At 41.5% G+C, this 7,667-nt stretch overlaps 1 pseudogene; it reads left to right on the top strand.

Moving 5' to 3' along the window:
- Positions 1-1,599: 1,599 nt before the first annotated feature.
- Positions 1,600-3,552, top strand: LOC147737339 (uncharacterized; annotated as a pseudogene).
- Positions 3,553-7,667: the final 4,115 nt, after the last annotated feature.

The raw sequence follows: 7,667 nt of genomic DNA, 5'->3' as shown, positions 1-7,667 counted from the left end.
TTCAGACATTAATAAGTTATCACCTGATCAACAGAACCTTTAGTTAAATATCTGTGTAAGATGAAATATTTCTTGCTAAGTTTCAAAAGCGATAAAGAAGAAGAGGGAGATTTACTAATATTTTGCACCGTATTTGCATCACAAAAGTGGCACAAAACAGCGCAAAATCTTTTTTTCCTAATTTCCTTTCCAGTGCTAAACTTTTTTAGCGCTGGAAATAATGTAAAAGTAATGTGAAGCAGCGCATAGCACTGCTTCGCATTACTTCACACATTGGGACCTGCCAAGGGGGGTGCTTGGGCGTTCCTGTGCAACCACCCAAGATTTCTCATGCTAAACCCATTTTACCAAATTCAGTAGATTGGGTTTAGCGTGAGAAAACTGCACCGTTTTAAACAAGACACAAGAAAGGAGAAATGATTTAATTTCTCCTTCCTTTTCTGACTTTGCATGCATGCGGCACTGTGCAACATGCATACAAAGTGGGAAAAGCCTTCCCTCATGTCTGACATAGTAATTTGTACAGGAAGGGTGTCCTTCCTGTACAAAACCGATGCTGCACTCACACACACACACACACCCTAGCACTCTGGTGCTAAGGTGTGTGTTTGATGCAGTGCCGCTGTAATCAGTGCCGACGCAAGGGAAAGGGAAGGAGAGAGCCATATCTTTGAAAATATGATGCTCTCCTGTTCCCTTCCTGTCGCGCCACACAGCGCAGCCTCGCGGGGGGAGGGCTGCGCTGCATTGTGTGGAGATTTGGTAAATCTCCCCCAAAATGTCTTTTACAACCAGTTAAACATTGTGAATGCTCATTCCATTATGTTTCAATTTAGTAATTTTAAATATCTTTACATCCAACAGAAAACAATCCTTGAATGTGTGAAATGACCATCAATAATGAAGCGAATGCTGTAAATCTTCAATAATAGCAGAAATATTGAGCTACAGTATTCAGGAAAACATCAGCGCAGTCGGCGACAGAGGAACCTGCACACAAACTGACAGATCCCGGATGAAGTATCAAGGGCAGTTCAGTGATTGTGAGAGTCTGAGCTGTGTACCTCCACCCCACAAGACGAAGAAATGACCTAAGAAAATTAAGGCAACAACAATAACAAACGGCCTCCTGTATAATCAAGTGTCCAACACCAGATTTGATCATTGGATCGGTATGATGTGATTACCACAGTGCTCTATTTTATAAAATGATGACAGGCTATCATTCCGTGCTCTAGGAGAATTTTAAACTCTTTCTGGACATACCACAGTAACCAGAGTAGAGCACAACAGAGCAGAGCCAGACAACTGACGGGTAAAGGAAAGAGGAGTACTTGTATCTACAATACAATAGACTGTCCTAATTTGCACCAGCCAGAAGGAAGATACATCTTTACCCGCAATCGTGCATAGCCATAATCCAATCTAAAGGCACAATCGCCTACAAAGACACCTTCTACGTATTAGGAGTGTGGTAAATATTTGGTGGCTATTGTATTTTATTGTTAAATCAGAAATCAAACGTTTAAAATACCGCTCACCTATTAAATGTGTGAGAAAAACACAAGTGCTTTATCATCCATGTTGGCCCATCAGGAAATGCAGTCATGGGATGTAGACAAATATATACCCGATCCACAGACACTAACCAAGAATGAAGAATCATACACATGCAGCAAGAGCTTTAGTTTGTCATCACTACGCAAGCTTCATCAGCACATGAACACAGGAGAAAAACCATTCAAGTGCAGTGAATGTGTAAAGAGCTTTAGTAGTTTAGCAGAACTACAAAGACACCAGCGAACACACACGGGGGAAAAACCATTCAAGTGCAGTGAATGTACAAAGTGCTTTAGTCAGTTATCAAGCCTTCAAATGCATCAGCGAACACACACAGGAGAAAAGCCATTCAAGTGCAGTGAATGTGTGAAGAGCTTTAGTCAATTATCACACCTTCAAAGACATCAGCGAACACACACGGGAGAAAAACCATATCATTGTAGTGAATGTGACTGTCGTTTTTGCGACTCTTCAGAATTAAGGTATCATCAGCGAACTCACACAGGAGAAAAACCATTCAAGTGCAGTGAATGTGCAAAGTGCTTTAGTCGGTTATCCCACCTTCAAACACATCTGCGAACACACACAGGGGAAAAACCATTCAAGTGCACCGAATGTGCAAAGTGCTTTAGTCAGTTATCACACCTTCAATAACATCAGCGAATACACCCAGGGGAAAAACCATTCAAGTGCAGTGAATGTGGGAAGAGCTTTAGTCGATTATCAGACCGACAAATTCATCAGCGAACACACACGGGGGAAAAACCCTATCATTGTAGTGAATGTGACAGTAGTTTTAGTTTCTCTACAACATTAAGGTGTCATCAGCGAACTCACACATTAGAAAAACCATTCAAGTGCAGTGAATGTGTAAAGAGCTTTAGTAGTTTAGCAGAACTACAAAGACACCAGTGAACACACACAGGGGAAAAGCCATTCAAGTACAGTGAATGTGGGAAGTGCTTAAGTCAGTTATCAAACCTCCAAAGTCATCAGCGAACACACACAGGGGAAAAACCATTCAAGTGCAGTGAATGTGGGAAGTGCTTTAGTCGGTTATCAAGCCTTCAAAGACATAATCAAACACACACAGGGGAAAAGCCATTCAAGTGCAGTGAATGTGTACAGAGCTTTAGTAGGTTATCATACCTGAAATGTCATCAGCGAACACACACAGGGGAAAAACCCTATCATTGTAGTGAATGTGACAGTAGTTTTCGAGTCTCTTCATCATTAAGGAATCATCAGCGAACTCACACAGGAGAAAAACCATTCAAGTGCAATGAATGTGGGAAGAGCTTTAGTCGATTATCAAAGCTACAAAGTCATCAGCGAACACACAGGGGGAATACAATTCAAGTGCAGTGAATGTGGGAAGAGCTTTAGTCGATTAACAGCCCGACAAATTCATCAGCGAACACACACGGGGAAAAACCCTATCATTGTAGTGAATGTGACAGTAGTTTTAGCTACTCTACAGCATTAAGGTGTCTTCAGCGAACTCACACATTAGAGAAACCATTCAAGTGCAGTGAATGTGGGAAGTGCTTTAGTCAATTTTCAAAACTAAAAATTCATCAGCGAACACACACAGGGGAAAACCCCTATCATTGTAGTGAATGTGACAGTAGTTTTCGCTTGTCAACAGCATTAAAGAATCGTCAGCGAACACACACAGGGAAAAAGCCATTCAAGTGCAGTGAATGTGCAAAGAGCTTTAGTCGGTTATCACACATTCAAAGTCATCAGCGATCACACACGGGGGAAAAATCATTCAAGTGCAATGACTGTGGGAAGAGCTTTAGTCAGTTATCAAACCTTCAAAGACATCAGCAAACTCACACAGGGGAGAAACCATTCAAGTGCAGTGAATGTGCAAAGAGCTTTAGTCGGTTATCACACATTCAAAATCATCAGCGAACACACACGGGGAAAAAAACATGCAAGTGCAATGAATGTGGGAAGAGCTTTAGTCAGTTATCAACCCTATGAAAACATCAACAAACACACGCAGGAGTAAAGCCACTCAAGCGTAATGAATGTCGGAAGAGCTTTAGTCGACGATCAGAGCTACAAAGTCATCAGCGAAACACACAGGGGGAAAACATAAAAGGGCACTGAAAGTGAGAACGGCTTTTGTCAATTTTCGATCCCACACAGCCCTCAGTGGATACACTTCTTCATTTAACTCACATGGAAATAATCCTAGAGATGCAGAGATTCCGGAAAGAATTTAAGAACATCAAAAATAATATTGACCCGTCTAAGGACATAGACAAGAGCAGAACAGTGCAGTTATTGTGAGAGGAATGAATTACGGAAAAAGAAAAAATTCAAATTATGTATGATATTGAAATACCAATGATAGAAGACCTGAATAGCAGTAAAGAAGAAAAACAGATAACAGTATTTGTAGAATGATAAAAGTGTTGGTTTCCAGTGATCGTTCACTTCCGTACACATAGCAAAGTGACTTGATGTACCAGGATACACAGTGGGAGACAAGCACAATGTGGATTAAAAGAAAAGAAACATTGTTGATTTTTATTTGGTGAAGAAGAGATACAAAGAAAAACATTCAATCGCACCTGACCACACTACCTGTAAAAGCAACACTGAACAATTCTGGGACTAACAGCGGTATTTTCAGCTAACTTGTCGAATTAGTGATAAACCTATAAACCCAACACACCCAGAGTGGACATGTTGTTAGGGCTCTGGAGATGGAAGCTTCATTGGTAAAATGCATGTATTACTATTAACAAATGCCACTGCAGTATATGTAATGAACTAAAGCAAAGCACAGGTGTTCAAGAAATAACCTATTTTCAGATATAAAAAAGCATATACCTTGTTTTTAAGTAACATTTGGTGCATCTTTTACACACTGTTATCGGTTGATGGTTCAGCTCGTGCCGCGCGCATTATTACTAAGTGCGACCCGTGGCTCCTCTCCGACTTGGCTCCCCCTATTAATTTTGTGACTTGCCAAAATCTACTTTTTACCAGAATTTAGCCATTGTAAGCAGTAGACTATATTTGAAGAATGTGGTGAAATAGCGAAATCCCAGATGAAAAGCATATATGTGCCAGGACAATCAGTTGCACTCCCAGCAACTCATCTTCCACACTTGATTGTTCTCTGTCCTCAAATGTTCTGAAGGATTTGCCGTATAAATGCCTGAAGTGGCAGTGACATTCATGAAGCTAACACTAACAGGAGTGTTTGGGAGATAGAAAGGGGGAGAGATAAAGAGAGCGAGAGAGACAAAGAGAGAAATAGAAGGAGGGGGAACAGCACGTTATTTGTACTCACCTAAAAATAGAAGAAGCAGCCGAATACATGTCAATGTGTGACATCACCAGAGAAACGGGCTGAACACCTGTGAATTTATATGTTTATTTTTAACACCTATAGACCCATGTCATGCCAATAAACAGGGCACAAGTAAGGAAAATAGTGAAGGAGCCCATTATCATATGCAAATCACTTTTTTTTTTAAACTTTTTTATTGAGAATCCATGAGGCATAATAAGGAAACAATATACATGATTTGAATGAAAGAGACAAGATACAATATAAACAAACCACCAAAATTAACAATAAAAAGGTAATGCAGAGGTCGGTTGTCGAATTACATAGCTTGGTATCTGATTGAATTCATTCTTGTAAATCCTGAAATAATTCATGTTATTAATATGAATATTGTACACATTATGCTGGCGACCGCAAACAAAAAGAAGAAGAGAGGAGAATATAACAAATAAGAGCATTGCGGTAGCCATAGTCCTAACAATCAATGAGTTTGCTACAATCTGCTAGCACGCCAAGCAGCCACTGGTGCCCAGGTCTTCAACCCCACTTCTCTTAATTTTTTACCCTTGAGTTCATACAGAGCCGCCTCCACATTATCTATTCCCAATAGTCTGGACAACCACATTTGGAAGGTTGGGGCCTCAGTGTCTTTCCAAGCTGCTGAAATTAAAATTCTAAGTACAGCTGTGGAGATAAAAATTAAAGCTTCAGTCTCAATATTTAATTTCAATTTGCTTTGGCATCCTATAATCACGAGTGTTGGAGAAAAGGTTATCTGGACATCCAGCAGCCCCGCCCAGAATGATTCAATCTCTGTTTTAATTGAGTCAAGTTTCTCGCACTGATAAAACATATGGATAATATCAGCTGGACCTTTGCAGCATCTGGGGCAGTTGCTGTTCTCCCTCTTATTTTTTTTTATTTTTTTTATTTTTTCCATTTGTATGGCGCTCAGCTACCCAATAAAGGTTTCCCGGCGCCTTTGACATTCAGTTGGATTGAAGGAAAATGCTGAGTTGTAATTTAGCACAGTTGTTTCTGGAAAAGCCGGGTTTTTACATGTTTCCGGAAGTTAACGTAGCTTTCCTCTTTCCGAATATGTGGGGGGAGTAAATTCCATAAAATAGGCCCTTTGACAGAAAACGATCTCCCTCCAGTTCTTTGCAATTTGAATCTGGGAACAGTGAAATTCGCTGCAGTTTGGGAGCGAAGGTTACTTGTTGGCAGGTAGGGGGAGGCCAAGGCTTATAGATAGGTAGGTGCCGTTTTGGTTTTGATTTTAAACATGTAACTCAGGGTTTTGAAGCTGATCGATGTTCTATCCTGAGCCAATGTAAATCGTTCAGATGTTTTGATACTCTTTCAGACTTTGGTATCCTACACAGGAGTCGTGCAGCAGAGTTTTGGATCATTTGGAGTCGTTTGATCACTGCTAGGTTCGAGCTTAGGTAGAGGATGTTTCCGTAGTCAATACGCGATGTTATTAGTGCGTTGACTACGGTTTTTTGTGTGTCAGGGGGCAGCATCCAAATGATTTTCTTCAACCATTTTATTATGGTGAAGCAGAGGCCAGCGACTTTATTTGCCTGCTGTTTCATTGACAGAGTATTGTCAATAATGACTCCTAGATTTCTTACGTGTGTAGCTGGGGAGGGAAGATTACCCAGCTCAGGTGGCCAATGGGAGGGGTTCCAGAGCTCCTTATTCCTTCCAAATAGGAGGACCTCGGTTTTATCCCCATTTAATTTCCACTGGTTGGTGGTCATCCAGTTGAAAATTTTCTGGAGACCAGTTTTGAGTAGAGAAGGGTCTGAGGGTTTTGACTCAGATAGGAAAAAAATGATTTGAGAGTCGTCAGCGTAAGACATTAAAGTCAGGCCTGCGCAGTCCGCCAGGTCGGCCAGTGGTCTAAGGTATAGATTAAAAAACAACAGGCTCAGGATGGAGCCCTGTGGGACTCCATGTGGGGCGGGAAACGTGTCTGAGCATGCAATACTGGATTTGATCTGGAAGGTTCTTTCGGTGAGAAAGGACTTGATCCACTGTAGGGCATCGCTGCGAATGCTGTTTCTCTCTAGAGTAGCCAGAAGAGTTTTGTGTGATATGGTATCAAACGCCGCACTCAAATCTAAAAGAATGAGTGCGACTGTTTGACCCTCATCCAGGAGTTTTCGATTTTTTTCCGTTACACCCAGTAGGACGGTCTCCGTGGAGTATCCTGCTCGGAAGCCTGATTGCGATGGGTGGAGGAGGTTGTTTTCCTCTGTGAAGGTAGTGAGGGCGGAATGGATGTGCCTTTCCATGAGTTTGGAAAATGCAGGGAGTAAAGATATAGGTCGATAGTTAGAGAGGACTGTGGGGTCGGCTAATGGTTTTTTCAATAGTGGGGTTACCATAGCGTGCTTCCAACTCGACTGGACTGTGGAAGATTGGAGGGACGCGTTTAGCATGTCTGATATCATGATCAGGGGGGTGGTGTCAAGTTGTTTTAGAATACAGACAGGGAGAGGATCGCAGGGGGAGCCTGATGAAATGGACTTCAGGGACGTTTTTAGGGAGTCCATGGTTACAAGGCGCCATTTCTCGAGGGAGTTCGCTTTTTCCGGTGGCTTAGGGATATCCTGCTGTGAGCAATTATCATGGGGTCTGGTAGTGATGTTGAGGATAATGTTTTCTATTTTATCATTAAAGAATGTCGCAAGGTCTTGGCATTGTTTTTTTGTTAAAGGGCGAGTAGTAGCAGTTGTTTGAGCACCTGCTAGGTCCTTCACTGTATTGAATAAAGTCTTTG

Source organism: Lissotriton vulgaris, chromosome 1_1 (assembly GCF_964263255.1).
Source record: "Lissotriton vulgaris chromosome 1_1, aLisVul1.2, whole genome shotgun sequence".
NCBI lineage: Eukaryota > Metazoa > Chordata > Amphibia > Caudata > Salamandridae > Lissotriton > Lissotriton vulgaris.
This window is presented reverse-complemented; position numbering and strand designations above follow the sequence as displayed.